The following is a 23,586-nucleotide window of genomic DNA, read 5'->3' as shown; positions in this document are numbered from 1 at the left end:
CAGGAAAAAGAATTTGAAAGGTTGTATACAGAGCAACCAACCACTTATGTGTACCATGTGCCTCCTCCATCCTGCCAACTAACATTCTCTTTCTTTCATCTCCCCCTCTCCCTTCCCTCCATCATCCTAGAACCTGCCTCTCCACAATATAAATAAATATATAAATTTTTAGCAATCTTCTGTAAAGAAATCAAAAGTCTCCACAAAAGAAAGATTCCACATTCAGACCCCAAACCACTCAACTATCGTAAAACTAAGCCCACACAGTGAGTCACAAAACAGCTGGTTAATGGCCTGGATCTTAATTATGAATGGTCATTTATGGGTTACCAGACAAATAAGGAAAATCTTCAACAAAAAAGAGCACAAGCAAGATTTTTAAAGAGGGGAATGGTTCTGGAGGAAATACAAATAAAACAGGCAATAGAAAAGAAATATCACCTATCCCAGAAGGAGTCAACAACCATAAAACAAGAAGAGAATGCCATAGAAAAGGAAGAATGAGTAAGCAAGAAAAAGTCCTGGTAATTGAAAATTCTTTTTTTCAAATTAAATAAATGAAAAATCAGGAAATATTCTCATTTCTCAAAAAATTATGACAGTTTTAGAATATGAGTTCATCACAACATGTGCCTTTGTATAAAGAGAAGGAAAAAGGAAAACTTGTCCTCTACAAAGGAATAGGAATCAGACAGGAAGGAGAATCAGACTTTTCACGAGCAAGCATGGAAGACTGAAGACAAAGGAAACCTCTACTGCCAAGTTCCCCTTTCACTCTGCCACATTCTAAACACCCTCCTCCCAATCTCTAACAATGTAGCCAGAAGGAAATAACATCCATCCTTGAACTCTATATTCAACTTAATCATCAATCCAAAATGAGAATAAAATCATTTTCAAACATTCAAAGACTCAGAAAAGTTAGTCCCTCCAACTAGACCCTCTATCTTAGGAAGATAACTGAAGATAGATACAACCAAAATTTAAGGAGTGGCCAGAGAATGGAGACAGGATGATTTGGAAGAACCAGCTGATCCCAAGCAGCGAATTCCCAGAGGGATGGCGGACAGTGGGCCTGTATGCTGGGCTGGAGGGTCTTGGGAAAGGGCACATACAATGAACATAGACCATGATGGGAATGCCTGGGTGGCTTAGTCAGTCGAAACTGGCTCTCGGTTTCGGCTCAGGTCATGATCTCATGGTTTGTGAGATCAAGCCTTGTGTCAGGCTCTGTGTTTATAGTGCATGCTTGCTTGGGATTCCCTCTCTCCCTCTCTCTCTGCTTGCCCCCCACCCTGAAAATAAATAAATAAACTTAAAAAGGACCATGATGAAACAGGCCAAGGATATGACATTCAGATTACTGTATCTCTTTAAAAAACAAAACAAGTATCTGTAGTATCTTTTAATGCCCAGCTGCTGAGTCTTTGGCCCAGAATGCCTAGTGCTTGTGTTAGTGGATGTCAATAAGCTTCATTCTTTTTTTTTTTTTTAATTTTTTTTTAACGTTTATTTATTTTTGAGACAGAGAGAGACACAGCATGAACGGGGGAGGGTCAGAGAGAGGGAGACACAGAATCTGAAACAGGCTCCAGGCTCCAAGCTGTCAGCACAGAGCCCGACGCGGGGCTTGAACTCACTGACCGTGAGATCATGACCTGAGCCGAAGTCGGCCGCTTAACTGACTGAGTCACCCAGGCGCCCCAATAAGCTTCATTCTAATATCCACATCGACATACAGGCAGAAATTCATTTTTATGTGAGCATGCGAAGGCTGCTCTTTTTTGACAGGTAACATCCAGCATTTAGCAATAAAAATACAAGGGCTGAGGTTTTACTGTCATCAGAAAGGTCAGGAGAATTACAATGTAATGACAGACTCTTTACATCACTATATACTGGAGACAGGGATAGTGTATTGCACCTTTTACATGCCCAAAGAAGGAAAATATTAGACACTGACTCCTGGAGCACATCTGTTCCCATTGAGTGAGCTGTACTTGTAAGAGAGAGGGGCAGCCCCAACTTAGAAAGTGACTCATCTCTAAAACTCAAGTTGACTACAGATAACATTTTCCTGGAAAGCCAGTGTTTACAAATCAGGGATCAGTGAACTTTTTCTGTAAAGGGTTAGATAGTAAATATTTTAGGCTTTGTGGGCTGTTGCAACTACTGAACTCTGCTGTTGTAGCAGAAAGCAGGCATAGACAATATGTAAACAGATAGGTCTGTGACTGTGTTCCAATAAAACTTTATTTAAAAAAACAGACTGTGAACTGGATTTAGTTTGTCAACACCTGTTATAAGTGATCATTCATTTCCCAGCCCAACTCACAAAAATATTTATCTTGTAAGTTGTTGATACATTGTAAATTTACAACAATACTATTGTCTTTAAAATTTATTAATTTTGATAAGTCAAAATAATGCAAATACATATCTAAAAGCAACTGCTTGTTTCCCTTTTAGCTGTTTCTTCTGGGTGTTGCCTTCAAATCTCAATGTAATAGGCTTTTATTGTTGTTTCCTAATTTATTAGTTTTAGACATCTGTTGACTTTCTGCTAAGATAGAGAATTTAGTTCATGATTCTCTCAAGTGCCCATTCCTCCATATCTGCAACATAATTATATTGTTATTTTTGTTTCTCTACTTGTTACTGAAATAACTATTCATAGCGAAAAGTTCACTTCTTAAATAGACAGCTTGATGAATTTTCACCAATAGTATCTTTTAGATTCCCTTCTTTGTAAAATTAAGATTTTAGCACTCCTGCTCTTCCTACCTCTTTTTATTTTTGTATAACGAGGCTCATAATATTTGATTCTGTTATATAACTGCACTTAAATCTTTGGTGCTTTATGGAAAGCTTGATTCTGAAAATTGAAAAGCAAATAATATTAGTATTTGTAACTTAGTATTTCCAATGGAGCTAATGCTCACTGTGGCTCAATTTTCTTGTTTGTATATTTTCATTTTCACGGAATTTCCAAATGCCATTCTTTTCCCGGCCCAGTTGGTGTTTTAGTCACAAGTTCAATTTTTGTCACTCTTCCATTATGTTCACATTCCCATCATGGTCCTTCAAACTGTCATATTACCTGGAGGTAAATCTAACTCTGGGAAGAGGAAATAAGAATAGACGTAATGGTCTGTTAAGGAGTCAAAACAAAAAAAAGCACTATTCCTCCTAAATTACACAGGCTGATTTTGCTAAATTGTGTATTCAGAATGAACATTAAACAATCATAGTATTTACTAGTTCATAGGAGGTCTTTCCACACAGAACCCCATTTGACCTTCAAAAGAACTTAGCCTGTGACAAAACCCTTTATTCCACATCAAGGATTCTCAATGGGTATAATGGTAGAATGTGTAGGTTTCATGTCCCTTGGAATTGTATCAAAATTTCAGGGTGGAGGAAGCCCTTTTAAATTGCACTTGCTCAAGTTAGTGAGAAACATTACTGCACTGATTAGAATCAGTTGCACACCTCAGGTATATTGATGAGGATAACATAATTCTCCTCTTCAGGGGGAAAAAAGACTCCCATCAGCATCTCATAATTCTTAATATTTGGATGAAAGTTTATATATAGGCATTAATGGACAAAACTGTGTGTAACTAACAAAAACAAAGTATAAGCACATTTTGCAAGAAAATTTACTACCTCTGTACCTCTGGCTTTAAATAAACATTAAAAAACCTCATTTGAAGGTATCTATTAAGACATATTTTTAATAGAAGACCCCTAGATATATATACAGTATTTGTAGCTTGTCTTTTTTCACTTACTTTATTATCAAATCTTCAATGTCCATAAACATAAATCTCTATTTTTAATATCTTCAACTAACATCCTTATGCATAGTTTAGGCATACGTCACATTGTTTCTAGAGTAGAACTCCTAGGTCAAAGGGCTTACACCTTTTTAGGACTTTTGATAACAGATCTCCTAACTGACCTGCCAAGAATTATCCAAATGGTCCTACCACTATGCCATATGATTGTGCGAGATGCCCACCCCTTTGCCAGGTCTAGCTAGCATTCATTTCCATGATTGCTGTCTTAATGACTCTTTAACAAGTTCATGATTTGGTAGGGCTCTGTTTGAGCTGCTCTATCCAAGGTAACTGTTAAGTGCACTTAACATCTTTGACAACAGCAACAGCAATGATGGTGGTGGTGATGATAAAGGGGCTCTTTTATTATCATCTCATTTTACAGATGAGGCAACTAAGCTACAGAGAGACTGTGTAAATTGCCCAAGCTTACAAAGTCAATAAGAGGTAGAATTAGGATTCAAACCCCTGCAGTCTGGTTCTAGAGTCCTTCAGAATTAATCTTGCCTCTTCACATATCAATACATACCTGCTAATAGTCCATCCACCGTAAGGAAAAAAGACAAACTAGAAAGATCACCAACCATCCCCCCACCTTGGGAATATAGTTATTGTTTATTCAGTTTTACAGATGTGAGCTTACTTAAATACAATTAGTCAAGTACTTTCCCATCTGGAATCTGTTCTCTTTTAAAATCAGAACCCATGCCCTGCCTATATACAGGGCACTCCTGGATACACAGCACTCGTGAATGGACAGGCACTGTTTCTGTTTATCCCACCAGTCAATCCACCAATCCTTCGGCCTTGCACCAATTAGATGGCCTTAACATTGCCCAGTATCCAGATAATTACGTGAAACTTCCACTGAATCAATTCTCACAAATGCTGTGGTTCTATCTGATCACTGCAGATGAGACTTTCTGAACAGGATAACAGAATCTTGAGTTTTAAGATGCAATTGAACATCATGTGCAAAGGCCCTGGATTCCAGGATCCACACTTTAGGAGCTGTGTGCTCTTGGACCAGATGCTTAATCTTTGAACCTCATTTGTTTTTATCTGATAAGCACAGATAAAAATATTTACAGCTCATAGAGCTGATGTGAGTAAATGTGTATTAAAGGCTTAGCACTATGCCTGGCACAGAGTGAATTCTTGACAAATAGCAGTTGTTGTTATTCCTCTTGATCCCACCTTGAGAATTATGATGCTATACAATTCAAACTGTCTCTAAATTAAAAATTTCCTCCAAAAGAATAATTATTCAGAGATGTATCAAAATATGAAACAAAAAACCATTCTTCACTTTAAAGGAATCAATATTAATTTATAATATTATAGAATGTTTTTAAGTTAATGTTTTATTTTTTAAATACTTTCTTATTTATTATTATTTTTAAGTTTTTATTTAAATCCAAGTTAGTTAACATAGTGCATAATAATGGTTTTAAGAGTAGAATTTAGTGATTTATCACTTACATATAACACCCAGTGCTCACCCCAGCAAGTGCCCTACCTTTTCTACATATCATAGCTATAGGCTTTAGGACTATGCTGTTACTAAAATTAGGGCTAATACTTTAATACTTGTTACACAGTAAATGTTAATTATCAACATTGATGTACTATTTATTAATATTGATATAGCTAATTAATAATTATAATTTTTAATACTGATACAATCTTATACAGTAATTGCTACAATAACAACAGAGAAATCAATATTTCACGTTACAGTAACGCTGGCCATGATTCGAAGAATAACCTGACAACATCTAGGGCAGGCAATAAAACAGACAGTGCTGGGAACCTCCTGAATAAACAGCCTCAGCCACAGTTCCAGGAAGTACCCCATATAAGTGCCCCAATGTCCTTAGAGAATGGAGTAGCATTCAACACAAATAGTTCCTATTATTAGTGGGAAATATAATAGTCTCATTAAATTGAGATAGACTAGACCTAGTCCCCAAATTTCGCTTGGATGGGAGCTACTTTCTGTTTCTCTTGGGGCTTAAAAAAAAATAACAGGACCTTAAAAGTGAAACACTGGAATAGAGAGGGAGGAAAGTGGGAGGCAGCCTCCCTTGGCCTTTCTCATATGAAAAATCTGACACTAGCAAAGAGGAAAGCAATGCACCGAAAACAGGTTTTGACCACATTAGATCACTACTAGACATTTCCTTGGGTAGCAAAGTGTAAAAGAACCTTGCTTTTAAGCCAGATAGATATGGGCTCAAATTCTGGTGCTGCTACTTACCAGCTGTTAAGTCATAAACAAGTTACTTATCTTCTTTTAGTCTCAGCTTGTTAACCTATAAAATGGGGATTGTAGCAGAATTTCCCTCATAGGGTTCTTCTGAGGATTGAGTAAGGCAATGCACATAAAGTGCTTAACACAGTGCCAAAGGAGCTAGCAATACATTTTAAATATTATTAATATTTTTGATACATCAACAGTTAACACTAAAACTGCATCAAATATAATTATTTCGCTCTCTCACGCACACATACACATTTATATACATCTTAGCCCTCTGGATCTTGCTGTACCTTAGGGTCAATGAGGGCAATGTCAGCTGCCATTACATAGTAATTTAAAAACTTTGATTGTGTGAAATGGCACACTGCGCCCACTCATAGGGCAGACCTGAGATGTAATCTCGAGAATGACTGTCAGGGCTACAAGCCATCATCCAGGCCATCAGTGGTGTCTTCAATTCGGGTATAGGTTAAAATCGTTGGTTATCATCGAAACATTCTCCTCACAGCATCAGGCCAAGATCCCCATCCCAGTGAATCACAAAGAAGAGAAGGAAGAGCCAGCAAGAGTATTTATAGGTCAGGGCCTTGGTGCAGGGCTAAATTTATTTTCCTAACGACCATCCCTGCCAAAGGAACTATCTGTGGATTCTCCTAACGGTATCTTGAAGCTTTTCAAAATAACAAATGAAATTGAAAAGAAAAATGGAGGTATCGTATCAGTTATACCGAACAAATGATGTCAAAACCTCACAAAAGAAATTGAAACTACTTTCTTTAAAATTCAAAGCAGGAATTTAGAATGCAAAACTCCAAGAGAGAGAAAGGAGAGGATTGGAAACAACAGGAGGGCCCAGAACCTTAATCTTATAACAAACCTAGGCAATTGTTTGTTCTAACAGTAGAATGAGGTTAGTGCCCAGCCCGTGGCACCTGTAGAAGGAAAGTGAAACCCTGGCACATACAGGCCTCACACCACCTTTCTATGCAAACTCTTATTAAGAAGAAAGCAGTGGCCTTTATAAAGGAATCACTTTATTAAAATGGTATAAACTAGACATCTTTCATAGTTTCTTGTGGAGGAGAGGGGAAGGAAGCTAAATTTTAGACTAACTTTTAAAAAATCTCATGTAATGTTAACAACTGACCAAGTTCTCCTTGAATTTCATATGGATCAGGAAAAGGAGCTAAGAAAACATTACAGTCTTCTGAAATGTTTCCTGGATTCTTTCCTCTTTTTTCACAAAAATAGAACTACGCTTTTTTTTTCTCTTTTGATGGGAGATGAGGATTATATAGGAGATTTGGCAACATGAATGCACATATGAGAAAGCCAATTGTGTAACGACAAGGAGTAGATCCTTCAAAATTATTCACTTAGGAGAATTTCAAGCTTTGGTGCTAAACCTTCAAAATAATAACCATCACTATCTGAATGCTTCCTCTCACCAAGGGGCTGAGGAATTCAGTCTTGCTATCTACCAGTTAAGCCTTTCTAAAAAAGAAAGGCTTCTTGACATTCAGACAAAGCTGATCATACAGAAGAGTCCATAGTTCCTGCCCTCTGTAAACCAAGGGAAAGACAAAGTAGAATTCCAGGTAGCCTAGGAGAAACCTTACAAATCCAGAGCTGTGGGGCGGGCGGATGAGGAACAGGAATTCCTACCACCCCACTAAGGTTCTGGAAGCTCTGGTAAACTGCGAACCACTGCAACTTCAGGGACTGGTTCCTAAATCAAATACCCCAGTACCCCAAATCACAGGACGCAAGGAAGCCGCACAGGTACGGTGCAGCATGGGAATGCAGGCCGACCTTCTGTCCCCAAAACTACCTTTGAGGGTCTCTTACTATCTGCCAGGCCTCCCCAAACCCCCAAGGGTTCCTATAGGTGAATGTAATTTGGGTTATTGTGAGATAGTTATAGTACAACCTCAGTCTGAGAGACACGGGTATCTCATGTCTCAGACCTGAATTTTCTGGGTTTCATGAATATTTGCTCATTATCCAATCAGAAACATCAGCATCACCTGGGAACTTGTTCCTGGATGCAGATTCTCAGCTCCACACCAGAATCTGAAACTCTGGGGGAGGGGACCAGCGATCTGTGTAGTATCCAGCCCTTCTAGGGATTCCAAGGCACTGGAGTGCAATCCCAGAATGAATCCCCGAGCATTCGTTCTAGAGCAACACAATCCCATGAAAACTTAGCCTTGAAAACAACATCTGGATGCATGTCAGGCAACAGATAGGTGCCTGAATAGAAGAAACCGTCTCTGTCCATAGTCACTTTCCACTCCCAAATTCTTTTACCAAATAGCTCCCACTTGCAAAAAGCTTCCTCTCAAAATGCAGCATTTTATAATGAGCAATGCATTGCAAATAGCCAGTGTCAAAGAAATTCCCCTGCCTTTGTAGTTTCCCTCAAAATCACACATTATTAAAGGGCCTGTCTTTTACACATTTTTAAATAACACCTAGAGCAATACAAATCCTCCACAAGCTCTAACTAACATGGAAGAATACAATAGGTAATTTAGGATCCAGCACTCAAATTAGTAAGGTCTGGTTTCCTGCAGATTACCAAAGGGTGAAGGGGGGAAGGGAGAGAACTCAGATAAAATGTGCATTGACTAAAAAGGCAGAAAGGAAGTAGAAAATTTATTCTGAACAGATGCCAAGACTTTGCCACATGCTTACAGTAAGAGAAATGAAGAGCAGAGAAAATTATTTTTAAAACCTTCTTTCCTTGAGAACCATGTTAATAATAGCCCTGTTTTAAGATATTAAGCAAATACTTTTTTAATGGAAGACATTAGACAAATACAGAACCTTAGCATGAAATATGCCTTCGATTATTTAAAGGATACAGACTATTTATCTTCCATGGACAGGAATCACCTGTCTTCAGTGATAAAATTCAAGCAGATAATTTTTTGATAAAACTGTTTTCTTTATAAGCGGCTGATAATGTATCATTTATATCTGAGACCGGGATAAACACACCAGCCATTAAAATTCCTCAGCAATACTCAGGCTGCTGAATTTGTTAGCATTAATAGTACATGTTAGCCTGCCCGACTTTGACTGCATTTATTCAGAGGAAAAAGTTGACGAGACGGCAAGACTCTGGAGATGATGTGATAGAGTAAACAGTGAGGAACAAATTATAATTATGAAGAAGCACCCATTTTCACTTTCAATCAGTTATTAGATGTTAATAAAATTGGTCCTATATTCTTCCATGTGGCAGGTGAGAAGGTTCTAGCCTAGTAGTTCTCAGCCCTGGCTGTACATTAGATTCACCCAGGCTGCTTTAAAACAAAACAGGAAACTGCCACCCCACCATAGAACACCTGGACCACAGTACCTGGGGGTGGGGTCCCTGCGTCAGTGATTCTGATGCATTCGGAGGGTTGAGAAACACTGCTGTGCTTTTTTAATTATTATTATTCTTTACAAAAATCAAGTTGGAGCAAGTTAGCTATTCTGGAATGTGGTCATTTGGGGGACTGGCCTCTCCATTCCTGAAGGATCAAGAGTAGGACATAGCCTTGGCCTATCTTAGCATTCCTGAGAGATGCCAAGTATACTCCATGGTGATGAAGGAGGAAAAAACACTTACTTCAATATTTCCTTATCGCCTTTTGGTGGGAGGAGAGGGGAATGTATCTACAAATGAGCCATTGAAAAAGCATATCTGAATCAAGTGAGATGACAGAAGTGGGGTTGCTGTTATTCTTCTCCATCACCATCATCTGTCACCATAACAGGTACATAAAGAGTCCCTCCTATAGCTCTTAGTACACAAACTGAGAGTAAGAGGATAATTCATGCGTGCCTTGACTCACCTAGAAATAAAGGGGGTAGTAAGAGACCTATTCAGACATCTATGGAGGAAGCCAAAACCCTCCAGTGCTTCACAGCCTATGACATTCTTTCACAATTTTTCCCAGCAAAAGTATAAATTGCAAATTGAGATATAAAATTGTAGAGGCTGAAATGCCACCTTGCAGAGCAAACAGATGTTTATTTGTCCTGAGTCAATTTAAAATTACCTGGTACTAAATATAAGCCAGGACCATGCAGGGTCCTTCCATTCACACAAATTCATTGATGACACAATGCTGTAGTTGGAAGAGCTCTGTGTTCCATTTTCTAAAACATAAGGACTACTTGTAATAATCAATTACTGTAGAAGCTTTATGACACTAGAATTTTACTCTATTGTTTCATACCTATCTTTATAGCTTATTATGGGTAACGTGGTTCATAGGATGCCAAGTCTTTGTTCAGAAGACCTGTTTCCCTCCATGATGTTGTTCTCATAAAATATATATGTTTTAAAATAAATCACTGTGTGTTACTATTTCCAGGAATATATTGAAGCAGCATGTAGGTGCTTTTCCTGTGGTCCTCAGGGCAAATCAAAATGATCTTGACTATGATATGCTGCTGAAATCTTCCTTTTCTCCTTGCCTAACTCAAAAACTGTACAAAAATTCTCATTTTAATTGCTGAAAAAGTTCTCAACACTAATCTCTTAGTATGTGACAGCAAACCCTATTTTTATCATTGGTACTTTTCAAATTCAATATATCTAAACCTCAAATCCATTGCATCTAAAAATGGCCAGAGATATATCTAATCAATTGATTTTGGCTCTAATGCAGACTCCAGCATAAGAACATCTAAGAAAGTCACCTAGTTGTACAGAATCCAATTCCAACAGGATCCTGTGCTTAGTAGCTTTAACTTGGAGTAAAGGCTCAGCGACAAATAACAATCCCCTAAAAATTTCCACTTAAGTAATGTTTTATGATATATTTTGGAAACTTATAGGGAATTTTATTATATGTCATAGTCACATGGCTTTCAAAGATTAACACATTTTGATCCCAATCAAATCTAGTGCATTGGTTGGTCAAATAAGGTGTTGAATGTGGTTGCGTATTTTATTCAAGGCCAGTATTTCTAGCACCAGCAAAACTATTCAAGATCACCAAAGCCAGTGAACTCCCTCCTTTATATCTTCTCCCCACTTCAAGATCATTAATCACCTTCAAATGATAACTTGTCCCAAGATGGGTTAAAAATTTTAATATAGCATGTACATTTTCATTATAAGTACCTTTTCAAGGATAGTAGTTCAAGAGACATAAAGGGGATCCTCGCATAGAGCTCATTACCTGAAGAAGTAGACTAAGAGGAAGTGGAAGGAAAACGTGGTTAGGAATGCCCCAACTGGGAGTTAGGACTCCTGATTGGTCTAGGATGACTAATTGTATGTCTCTGCCTCTCAAGCGGACATTGGACCGCTCTTGGCCTTAAAAGCACCTGTAAAAAGAGAATATGCGAATAGTGTTCTCTAAGATTCCTTCATCCTTTTAAAAGGCTATGGTTCTAAGTAAGCTGAGAATCTGATTTTGTATGGTCTTAAAAACTCTTCATCTTTCCAATTAAAAATGTTTCATCTCCTGTAAATGTCACTACCAATCTGATATGCTGCCATGACATTCCAGACATGAGACAGGAGAAAATGTGACAAGCTTATGTAGATGCTATTCCCATCCTCTTACTACTCTACTTTGCCAGGAGCCAGCTCAGTCCTGGAACACTTCAAAAAACATGTCCTTACCACTAAAGTTCTAGAATAGGGATTCAAATTTAAAGTGTAAGAAAAGGCCTCAGTTTAGATCTGAGCCCAGACATAGGACTTCACACCTTCTTCTTACACTACCATTCATCTGGGCCTCAGTTTATTCCTCCAAATAGTGGAAAAGAACAAATCATGTGGGCAAATGCTATAAGATTTACGTAGACTAATAGTTTTAAAGACAGAAGTGGAGGAGGATGAGAAAAAAGAGCTTCTAGCACCTTGGGCTCTTGGGAAGGCATATATGACCCCTACCATCACCACTGGATCATGCATCTTGTTGCAACTTGTTATTCTCAAGTGCTCAACCATATCAATGGATGAATGATGATGACAAAGCAGACGTCAACATTTAAATGTGATAAACTTCAAACAAGAGGAACTGTAATGTGTGGGAAGGGGTTCAAATCCCACTCAACCATCATCAACTTGACCTCCTTATGCCTGTTCCCCCATTGCTAAAATAGGGAAATTGTAATTTTTCTTGTTGACATTATTCTGGGTATTAAAAGATATATGACATATAAAGGGCCAGTATAATGCCAGGAACTTAATAAGGGCAATTAAAAACAAAAATTGACTATATTAAGCAAACTCAAATATCCTCGCCATCAGATCCCATTTACCCACGACTAATAATATATATTATGAGCTGTCTGCAAGACTCCCACAGTCACCTTTGACTTGTAATTTGCCAGAACCTTATCTGTAAGAAAATATTTTTCTGGGTCCTCTGGGTGGCTCAGTCTGTTAAGCGTCTGACTCTTGATCTTGGCTCAGGTCATGATCTCATCGTTAGTGAGTTCGAGCCCCACATCAGGCTCTGTGTTGACAGTGCAGAGCCTGCTTGGGATTCTCTCTTTCCTCTCTCTCTACATCCATTGCTAGTGCACACTCTCTCTCTCTCAATAAATAAATAAATAAATAAATAAATAAATAAATAAAAACAAAAGAAAATATTTTTCTTTATCTGAAACTTCCAAATCTTCATCTCCATAATTATGGAATTACTCCAGGTTCACTTAGAACAGTAGCCTTTTAAAAGTATAAAGGAATATTAGAGAATGGCATTCTCCTCCCTTTTTACAGGTGTTTTCAAGGCCAAGAGAGATTCAATGTCCACTTCAGAGGCAGGTACATACAATTAGTCATTCCAGAAGCAGGGCTACCATTCAGGTGTCCTAACTCCCAATTTAGGGCATTCCTTATCAAGTAATGGAAAGAACAGCACTACAAGCCCAAAGCTCAACAGATTGTTGGTGAATGGAAACACTGTGAAAAAGTCCAGTGGACTCCATGGGGAGAGTTCAGTGAAAACAGTCAGAGAAGTAGGAAGGAAGGAATGGTAAATACAATGAATTCCATGACCTGTCCATAGAACCAAAAAAGATCTGCTCTCCTACTATGTTAGTCTATCCATACCACAAATACCTCAATTATTTTTACAATTCCATTTTAAATTACCCATTGACTTTTTAGCATGCCTCTTTGCATTTTTTTTAAATATAATCCTTAAGTTTTCACAATCTACTTAGAATTAATATTGTACCACTTCACAGAAAAATGTAAAACTCTCACAAGCATATATTCCATTTAACTCCCCTGCCCCAACACACACACACACACACACACACACACACACACACACACACACACACCCCATACACTTCTTTATATGCTATGGCTGTCATATGTACTACCTGTTACATACATTATAAAGCCCACAAGATAATGATACAATTTTTGCTGTAAGTAGTCATATGTATTTTTTAACTAAGAAAAAATGTAGTCTTTTATTTACACAAATGTCTACCATTTCTGATGCTTTATGTTACTTCCTAAAAAAATCCAGGTTTCCCTCTCACCTTATTTCCCTACAGCTTACAGCACTTTCTTTACAGATCTGCTGGCAATGAAGTCTCTCACACTTCCTTTTATTTAAAAATATCTCTGCATCTATTCTCACAGGATACTTTCACTGGATACAGGTTTCTGGTTCGACAGAGATTATTTTTTTTCTCCCTTCTAGAACTTTGCAGGTATTGTTCCACTCTCTTCTGGCCTTCATAGCTTCAGCTGGGAAGTCCACAATTACTGGAATCAGTTATTCTGTATGTAGTGTGCCATGTTCTTCTGCCTACTTTCAAGATTTTCTCTTTATCAACAAACTGTCTATAATGTGTGTTGGTATGTTTTTCTATTTAGCTAGTTTTGGTTTTGCCAAGGTTTTTGAATCTAAATTTATGGTTTTCATGAAACGTGGAAGTTTTGGTGACTTACTCTTCAATATTTCTGTGCTTCCATTCTCTCTCTCCTTTATTGCTAGGACATTAAACAAATGTTGGACTTCATTTTTGTCCCACAGTCTTAAGACTGTTCACTTTTTTTTCAACCTTTTTTTCTCTTTTTAATCAAGGATAATTTCTATTTATTAATCTTAATGTTTGATGAATCTTCCCCCATGACTTACATTCTACTATTAATTTAAGTCCATTTACAAAACTTTTAATTTTTGGATACTAAGGTTTTTTTTAATGTTTACTTACTTATTTTGAGAGAAAGACAGAAGGGGAAGGGCAGAGAGAATCCCTCCTTCTCATGAACCATGAGATCATGACCTGAACTGATATCAAGAGTTGGACATTTAACCAAGTGAGCTACCCAGGCACCCCACAGATACTGAAAAATTTTAATTTCCCTTTATTCTTTTTTTATATTTTCTATTTTACTCCTGGAATTCCTTATACTTTCATTAATTTGTTATAAGAGTATTTCCTTTATCTCAATTTTAATAGCTGCTTTAAAATAATTGTCTGATAATTCCAACATATGGATCATCTCAGGATTGGTTTCCAACAACTTTCTCTTGAGAATGAGCTACATTTTCCTGGTTCTTTGTAAGTCAAGTAATTTTGGATTATACACTGAACATTATGAGTCCTATGTATGGAGGCTCTAGATTCTGTTATATTCCTTTGAACAGTGTTGATGTTTATTTTAACAGGCAATTGACTTTGTTAAATTATAAACATTGTCTTGTCTGAAGTAGGTAATAAATCAAATCTCAGTTAAGTTATTTTATATTTACCTGTGCTGCTTTGAGTCTGTCCCAATGTGTGTATGGTTCAGGAGTCAACCAGAGACAGGCACAGTTTACACACACAACCTGGGGCTCTCTGTGTCTGACTCTCTCCTTTCTGGAACTCCCTTCTCACTCTCAAGTAGCTATATAAAACTTTAAATGGTGAACTATAGTCTGCCAAGATTTTCTGTGCCTGTTTCATTCTCATTTCACCCTCTCACAAGAATCATGTTGGGTCTACCCACCATGGCCAATACACATCCCCTATTACATATTTCAATTCATCTTCAAGCCTTCATTCATATCTGGTCTCTACTTAGTAAGTCTTTGTTTTCCAAGTACAGCAAGATGTACACCATTGATAAACCAGATGACTTCAGATGGCCGAGACCTAACATTAAATAGCACCGAATCTGAATCACACTAAGAGAAAGATATTTTCAATTATTTTTCAACTCTTCTAATTCTGTCAAGGAGTAAATCTCAGTTTGGTGCTACTATGTCCTTAACACCTTTCTAATAATGGCTAATTCCCCCCTTTCAAACATAGAGACAGCAGGTCTCATGTGAAGAACCTTCTCCAGGCAACAGCACCTACCTAGAAATGAATAGCATTACTTTATCCTGCATTCAATGTATTTTTAGAGTTACCTTCTATTTGTGGTGATACTGTTTTCTATTTGTGATAACTAGGAAAGTTTAATTTTAAAATAAAAAGTCACAAAAATTAAAATTTATTTTAAAATAATAAATGACAGTATAGGTCATATACAAATAAGAATAGGAAAAAGATGAGTAGTCGAGTAGATAACTCTAGTTGTTATAACAGATATCCACTGTCCTTTCCAAATCAGCAGCTCAACACAACAGAACTTATTTCTTGCTCATGAAAATGCCAACTGAATATTTCTGATGTGTGGTAGTTTTCCATTTGTTCATTCAGAGGCTGAGAATTGAAAAATTTCTACCTTTTTAACACATGGATTCTAAGATCATCTTGAGTATATCCAGTCAGTAGACAGGAACAAGAGAGAAAAAGCATGACCTACAGTATGGGCAGTTTTTATTGGCCAGAATTAAAAAAGATGCACCCGAAAAACAAATAACCCAGTGAAGAAATGGGCAGAAAACATGAATAGACACTTCTCTAAAGAAGACATCCAGATGGCCAACAGGCACATGAAAAGATGTTCAACGTCGCTCCTTATCAGGGAAATACAAATCAAAACCACACTCAGATATCACCTCACGCCAGTCAGAGTGGCCAAAATGAACAAATCAGGAGACTATAGATGCTGGAGAGGATGTGGAGAAACGGGAACACTCTTGCACTGTTGGTGGGAATGCAAATTGGTGCAGCCACTCTGGAAAGCAGTGTGGAGGTTCCTCAGAAAATTAAAAATAGACCTACCCTATGACCCAGCAATAGCACTGCTAGGAATTTACCCAAGGGATACAGGAGTACTGATGCATAGGGGCATGTGTACCCCAAATGTTTATAGCAGCACTCTCAACAATAGCCAAATTATGGAAAGAGCCTAAATGTCCATCAACTGATGAATGGATAAAGAAATTGTGGTTTATATACACAATGGAATACTACGTGGCAATGAGAAAGAATAAATATGGCCTTTTGTAGCAACGTGGATGGAACTGGAGAGGGTGATGCTAAGTGAAATAAGGCATACAGAGAAAGACAGATACCATATGGTTTCACTCTTATGTGGATCCTGAGAAACTTAACAGAAACCCATGGGGGAGGGGAAGGAAAAAAAAAAAAAAGAGGTTAGAGTGGGAGAGAGCCAAAGCATAAGAGACTGTTAAAAACTGAGAACAAACTGAGGGTTGATGGGGGGTGGGAGGGAGGGAAGGGTGGGTGATGGGTATTGAGGGGGGCACCTTTTGGGATTTGCACTGTGTGTTGTATGGAAACCAATTTGACAATAAACTTCATATATTGGAAAAAAAATTAAAAAAAATAAAAAAGATGTACATCCTTTTAGCCACATTCCACTGGCTGGAACTCAGTCAATAGCCATGCTTAACTGTGAGAAGCCAGGAGGAAACTAGTTTAACTCTGTGACCAGGAGAAAGAGAATATTGGGTTTGGGTGAGCATAAAGTTTTGGAAACTGAACTAAAGTTTGGAAAATTGCCCTAGGTTATGTTCCTTCAAAGCAAAGGGGAGGAGGCAGACATCGCATCTAAGAAAGCTTCCTTCATCTTTTAAGAATGACTGTGGATATTCATGTTGCTTCTTCCTGCCCACTTTCCTGCACTCAGCATTAGACCTCTACCCAACAAATGTAGCAAGACAGACAGGCAGTCCCAGAAAGGTTCTGCCCATTTCAGTAGACCTCTCCCCACACAGGATCCTGGGATGCTCACTCCAGCTCCACACTGCCCAAGGCTCCTGTCCCCTGCCAGTCTTTTTCTTCCTAGCAGTTTTGCAATCACAATTTACTAATCCTGACTCTCACCCTCTCTACAAAGTCAATGCTTTCTGAGACTTCAATTAGCTAACCTGAAAAAGTAACCAGTGTTCATGTTAATTGAAAGCTCTTCCTTTCTTCTCTCCAGGGAAATTAAGAAATTTTACACAGTGGCTTCCTAGAGCCCATGATGTTGTTCCCAGTGTGTCCTATCAAGATACTGCCACTGCAGTTCCTGCCTAGGCCACCAGGCACCAGGAAGGGAGCCCATGGGGAGAGGAGGGTCTTTCTGATGGGATCTCTGTCACTCCACCAACACCACTTCTAGAGTTACTGGCCAGTTCTTATTTGGCCACTCCCTCATGCAAGAAAGGAAAGCGGGGAATGTCCCTCCCCAGGATCTTTCTTTGATCTCCACAGATCACAAGCACCTAATTTAGGGTCTGAGATCTCTGCTCAGGTTTAGTAAATGTAACTGAATCAAATTCAAATTATTGATTCAGCACCATTGAGACATTAGCAGTCATTCAAATTTTGTTCTATGTATTCCTTAAAAATAGTAAAATCTTAAACAATCAAGAACAGTAAGTGTCAAACCTTTGATCATTCCAGAAATGCTGTAATTAAAGAGTCAGCTCCTCACACTTTTTCAGAACACAGTGGAAGACCCCCATGGGCTCAAGCTTTCCCTCAGAGGTGACCAATGCTTGACCTAGCAATTTTAAATTCACAAACTGCTGGCAAAGCGTGTCAGCAAATATTCATATCTATGAATATGTTTCAGAAGAGAAGCAGTCCCTGTAATAAGCTGGTGTTTTATGAATGTATAAATAAAATGATATGCTAGCAGAGAAGGCTTCTGATATTGAATCTTAAACCCACCCTATACATTCCCACCCTTTTAAGAAAGTAAGTGAAACACCTAGATTCAAAGGTAGTGTGGAGGCTCCCTAGAAGGTTTTGCTTATTACTTAGTTACACTAATTTTAAGAACAACTCCAATCTCAGTGGGCTTCTCCTCTGCCTTTTCTATTCCGCCAGAGCTTCTAAGAGGTCTGAATCCTGGATTCACCACTTTCTAGTTATGAAATTTGGAGTAACTTATTGCACATGATGTTTAGGATCAAGTTTGAAATTCTCCAAACAAAAAATAAAAGGGGAGCAGCAACAGAATAGTGAAACAGGACAGGCAAAATATTAATAATTACTGACAATGAGGAAGGTCTGTGTTAGGTCATTCTATCTACTTTCATGTTTGTTTGAAATTGGTATAATTAATTTTTTTTTTTCTGGGAGAGAGAGAAAGAGTGTGAGCGGGGGAAAGGCAGGGAGGGGGAGAGAGAGAATCCGAAGCAGGTTCCATGCTCAGTGCAGAGCCTGATGCAGGGCTCAATCTCATGACAGTGAAATCATGACCAGAGCCAAAATCAAGAGTTGGATGTTTCACTGACTGAGCTCCCCAGGCACCTGGGTATGATTAATCCTTAAATGACACTTTTTAAAAAAAAATTTTTTTTAATGTTTATTTATTTTTGAGAGAGAGAGAGAGACAAAGCATGAACAGGGGAGGGGCAGAGAGAGAGGGAGACACAGAATCGGAAGCAGGCTCCAGGCTCCGAGCCATCAGCCCAGAGCCTGACGCGGGGCTCGAACTCACGGACCGCGAGATCGTGACCTGAGCCGAAGTCGGACGCTCAACCGACTGAGCCACCCAGGCGCCCCTAAATGACACTTTTTAATTATCTATAGCATAAATAATTTTCAAGTCCTCTTTTCATGAAACACCTTTATCCTGTTAAAAAGAATCACACAAGCCCAAAATGGTGTCATTTAGGCCACGTCACCAAATGGGGTTTAACACCTAACCTAACTGCAGTTTCAACATCCCCCAGAAATGTAGTCTTAACCAGTCAGTCAGGAATTTGCTGATCAGCACCAATGAGGTAATCTATCACATGGGCCTTCCTCATTGATTCCTCCCCCCGCCCATCTCAAAAAGATGAGGTCATCTGCATAATAAGATCCCTCTGACCTTCCCTCATAAGGTGAAGTAGTCTTGCCTGAAGCATTTTTTTTCTTTTGCTAATAACTTTCTTGCCCCACACTCTTTCCTATAAAAACTTTCCATTTTGTATATGTCCTCTGAGCCCCCCTCCACTTGTTAGATGGGCTGCTGCCTAATTTATGAATTGTCTAATAAAGCCAGTTAGATCTTCCAGTTTACTTGACTCAATTTTGTTTTTTAACACTCCTCTATTTCAGAAATATGTGATAGAGAATATACTTGGAATTCTATTTGATTTTGCAGAACAATTTCTTCCCTGTTCTCATAGGTTAATGATATAAGAAGAACTTTTTTTTTTTCTTTCCACCATTTCAACCGTTCAGACCTAGTAAGAAACCAAATTCCCTGCCATGTATTTCACTGTGACCCTTGCCTTTTACAGACCAATTAAGATCCTAGGTATCTGGACACAGCTACAATTTAGTGCCACTCTCTGTGTTTGCTCTGAGATTCCAGTCCCTCAATACCTCCCCTTTCCAAATGGAGAGACACTGGAGGCGGGAGGAGGAGACGAGAAGAAAAGGAATATACTGCCTTCCTTTTTAAGCACCAAACGCAATTCTGTTCTTCTCCCTTTCTCCCCACTGATTCTTAAACATCTGGAGAGAGCAAAACATAGATGCCACGTCCATGAAGAGGGGAGACAAGTAAGATGCTGTATTGGGATCAACCTATACTTTTTTACCCTCATCTCATCTTTCACATGCCAGGAATGCACTGAGAAAAGAGATTGAGTCCTGCTGGAGCTCCAACAGTGCCAACATAAACTGCTGGCTTCCCCCAAGTTATATTAATGTAACTGACTCACTGGTGATCCCTGTCAGGGCTACACGCGATAACGTCAAAATTGTATGGATTAGAGGAAAAGCTGTTTAAAACGCTTTCCCCCGAATGATCAATTTTTAATTATATCCCAACAAAATATTGACACCTCCTTTAAAACTGACAGAGCATACAAAATTCAGACATGTTTTCCTTCACGTCTTTGAGAAAAATGGAACTTGGGATATAATTTTATTACTTCTTTCATATGTCTTCATCAACTAACTTAACCTGGATCTGTTCTTTTAAATTATTTTGAGTGCAAAAAATGAAATCAGTTTGAATTTTATGTTAAAAATTCAATAATTACAGCCAAAGTAAAGGTTAGAAATGTATTTAAAACCCATTAATATCAGCATCACAGTAAGAGAAAGTATATAATGACAGTTGTAATTATTACATTCTCTTGTTTTTCACTTCTGAAGAGCAGCAATTAAATTCCTACTTAGACTTATGTGGAAAGTAAAATGTTTTGCACCTGCAATACTGAAACCGTTTCATTCGCTCTAACTGCAGAAGGGTTTACCTCCTTACACGACAGCTTCCGGGTCATAATGGTGGATGCAAATTGTTTCAAGAATAGCACAGTGTTTCTGACGATTTAGGACGGTATTCATCTACCATTTGATTTCCATTCACTATTAACAAGTACAAAATGATCTTCCTAGCCTCTGCCAATATCAGTACAGACTGAAACATGTTGGTTTCCATCCAAATAGTATACATGGACCAACTGTAATTGGTAGAGGACTGAAAACACTGTCATTCACTGTCTTAGCCCTTCCTCTGAACTTCTGAGTCTCTACCTCTTTCTAAGAGCAATTATTGTGAAAGCATTGTTGTAAAATGTAAAGCATTCACACATGAAACTCTTCTTGGTGACTATCCACTTATGAGTGCTGAGCCAGACTGATAGGCTGACTCAAAACTGCATGCCTGTGTCAAAAACAATGTGCTCACTAAATATATCTGTTCCCCCACATTTCCCAGCCTTCACAGTTAGGTTGGACCATGTGATAATTCTGACCAGTATGCTGGTCCTGTAGAAATGACCTGTGTCACATTTAAGCCAAAGTATAAAAGAGCTGGCACATGATATTCTGGCTGTGTCTTCTCCTGTCACGGTGACTGAGGAGTCCATGAGTTATAGATGTTACAACTACAGGATGTTAAACTGGGAGCATCAGCCTGAGTCTCTGAATGACTGTGTGGGGTACAATACCACCACAACTGGTTACGGACAGTGAAGAAACAAACCTTTGTGTGTTATGCCACATACAAAGATGGAAGTTGGGACTATTTAGTTCCTGCAGCACATTCAGGATATCCTACCCCGAATAAAATAATGTCTGAAGTCCAAACACCTTAAAATTTTCACCTAACTAGCTTCAAACAACTCTAGGTGCCTTATTTCTGCACTTCGTCCCACACCAATAGCTGAGATGAAGGACAATATGCAGAGAATGACTCCACCATGGCACCCTGGCAACCTTGCACGTCTCCACATAGGCCACGTGGGCAAAGCTTAACCACAGTCTGACCCGAGTGTTGGCAGGCTGCCCACAATTCCTCCCCAAATGAAGGGAGATAAGCAGCCTTGTGGGGAGCTGCCATGTGGCAGTTTCTCATCTACCTCCCAATCTTGTGAGACCGCCACAAGACGGTTTCCCATCCATCTCCCTAGGTTCAGTTGAGCACAGGACTTTCCACCTACCAGCCCCTCCCACCTAGGGCACAGCTGCAGGCTTCTGTGTCTACAAAACTACTTGGCTGTAATTTAGACGTGGCTCCTCTGGGGCAGAGTGATCCACCACTCCTGCCACCTGTCATCTGGCCCTTGCAGTCCAGTGTCATCCTATGTGTGGGGTGAGGGAGATGGGGAACCGATGCCAGGATGATCTTGCTTTTGCTGTCTGTGTAAGTAATACATGTCTGGATCCATCTGGACTCTTGTCCCTGTGGTGGCCAAATCTATGGAAGTGTGAAGATCCAAAGGAACAGCTGCCCTATTAGCCTATTAGCCATGATCATTAAACTGCTGCTTGGGGACTGCTTGACCACTTACTGCCATAAAAGGTGTTTCCATGATAACTCTTTGTTGCTCAACCTCAGACGGTTTTGTGCTAACATGTCTTTCTCCTGCTTAAAAGAGTGAGATGGGGTTCCAAGCGGGACTATAAATAGCTTTCTGATTTGAAGCTGGAGAACAAATCAGCCAGGCTGATTTCCCACTTCAGCCTCCCCAACATTCTAATAAAGTTAGCATTAGGTTTACAAAAGTTAGAAGGTTCCACCAACCCAGGCCCAGCTTCAGGTATTTGGCGGCAACGGGAGGTGACAGAGTCTAAAGTGTGCTGAGCAGTGGCCTCAGACTTTGGTATAGTACCTAACATGCAAGGGGATGACTTGGGACATTTCGTACTTTCACCATTCCAATGAGCCAGAAACATATATCAGAAAAACGAATAATTTCTTTCAAATTAAATAATCAATGGTGATACTAACACTATGTTTCCTGAGTATTAACAAACATGAATGGTGCACAAATTTGTTTACTAATTACTAAACATCAGGAAGTGTGACAGAAGGAGGGTTTACAAAGATAATATAATTCCATCTTTAGATGTAAACCCAAAGTTTTCCGAGGCAGGCAATGTTTCTGACTAGGCAGAAACAAATATACCACAATATATACCCCGGATTATGAGTTTCAGATATGAGACGACTTATATATGAGGTCACTTCACGACTGGTAACCCTGTTGTACCTACTGAAATGGTGAACCGCACACGACATTCTCTGTTGGCAATTATACGACACCACCATGCCCAATGGTACCACTGAGAACGGTGGTACAGTTTTGGTTCTCTCTTTACAAATGTCCTACTGGGAGCAAAAATCAACATGACATATTTTGCTGGTTGAAAGGGAGAGATTTTCTCAGGGAAAGAAAAGGAAGATGTATCGAATATTATTTCTGGAAGGGAGACATCCTTTCCTTACAAGACTTGGAAAGATGTTGCTTTAAAGATAATTTGGGGGAACCTGGTTGGCTCAGTCAGTAGAGAGTGTGACTCTTGATCTTGGGGTCGTGAGGTTGAGCCCCATGTTGGGAGTAGAGATTACATAAAAAAATTAAAATCGTAAAAAAATAAAATAAAATAAAGATGATTCTGGGCAGAGAATGGTGAGGAGAAACCTGTGTTTTCAATGATAACTATGGGGATGGAACAACTGCTGACGGCTGGTAGGAACCATAGCACGCATGAATAAAGCACTCAAACACTGGTGTTTTTCTGAGGGAAAAGGCCTAGTGTTCTAAGCAGAAACTATCAGAACTAATTAAAAGGAAATAGTCAAGTGTTGTCCTTATTACTATTCTCTCAATCACAATTGTTTATGTGGGCTTTTCTCCATGCCAGGCTTCC

At 38.8% G+C, this 23,586-nt stretch overlaps 1 protein-coding gene across 8 annotated transcripts in view; it reads right to left on the bottom strand.

Annotated features, from left to right (window-relative positions):
* TNIK (TRAF2 and NCK interacting kinase) overlaps positions 1 to 23,586 on the bottom strand; it is a 440,791-nt gene that overhangs the window by 211,496 nt on the left and 205,709 nt on the right. Inside the window, exon 3 of one of the 8 annotated variants that reach the window (XM_042998976.1) lies at positions 2,943 to 3,118. The exons of 6 other annotated variants lie outside the window; for them this stretch is intronic. The gene's annotated coding sequence lies outside the window, so the exon portion shown is untranslated. Of the gene's footprint in view, positions 1 to 2,942; positions 3,626 to 23,586 lie in introns of those variants that run through there. One more of the 8 variants, XM_042998975.1, reaches the window with a different exon arrangement.

This window comes from Panthera tigris, chromosome C2, assembly GCF_018350195.1.
Source record: "Panthera tigris isolate Pti1 chromosome C2, P.tigris_Pti1_mat1.1, whole genome shotgun sequence".
NCBI classification, from domain to species: Eukaryota; Metazoa; Chordata; class Mammalia; order Carnivora; family Felidae; genus Panthera; species Panthera tigris.
Note: the sequence above shows the minus strand (reverse complement) of the source record. Positions and strands in the feature narration are given on the sequence as shown.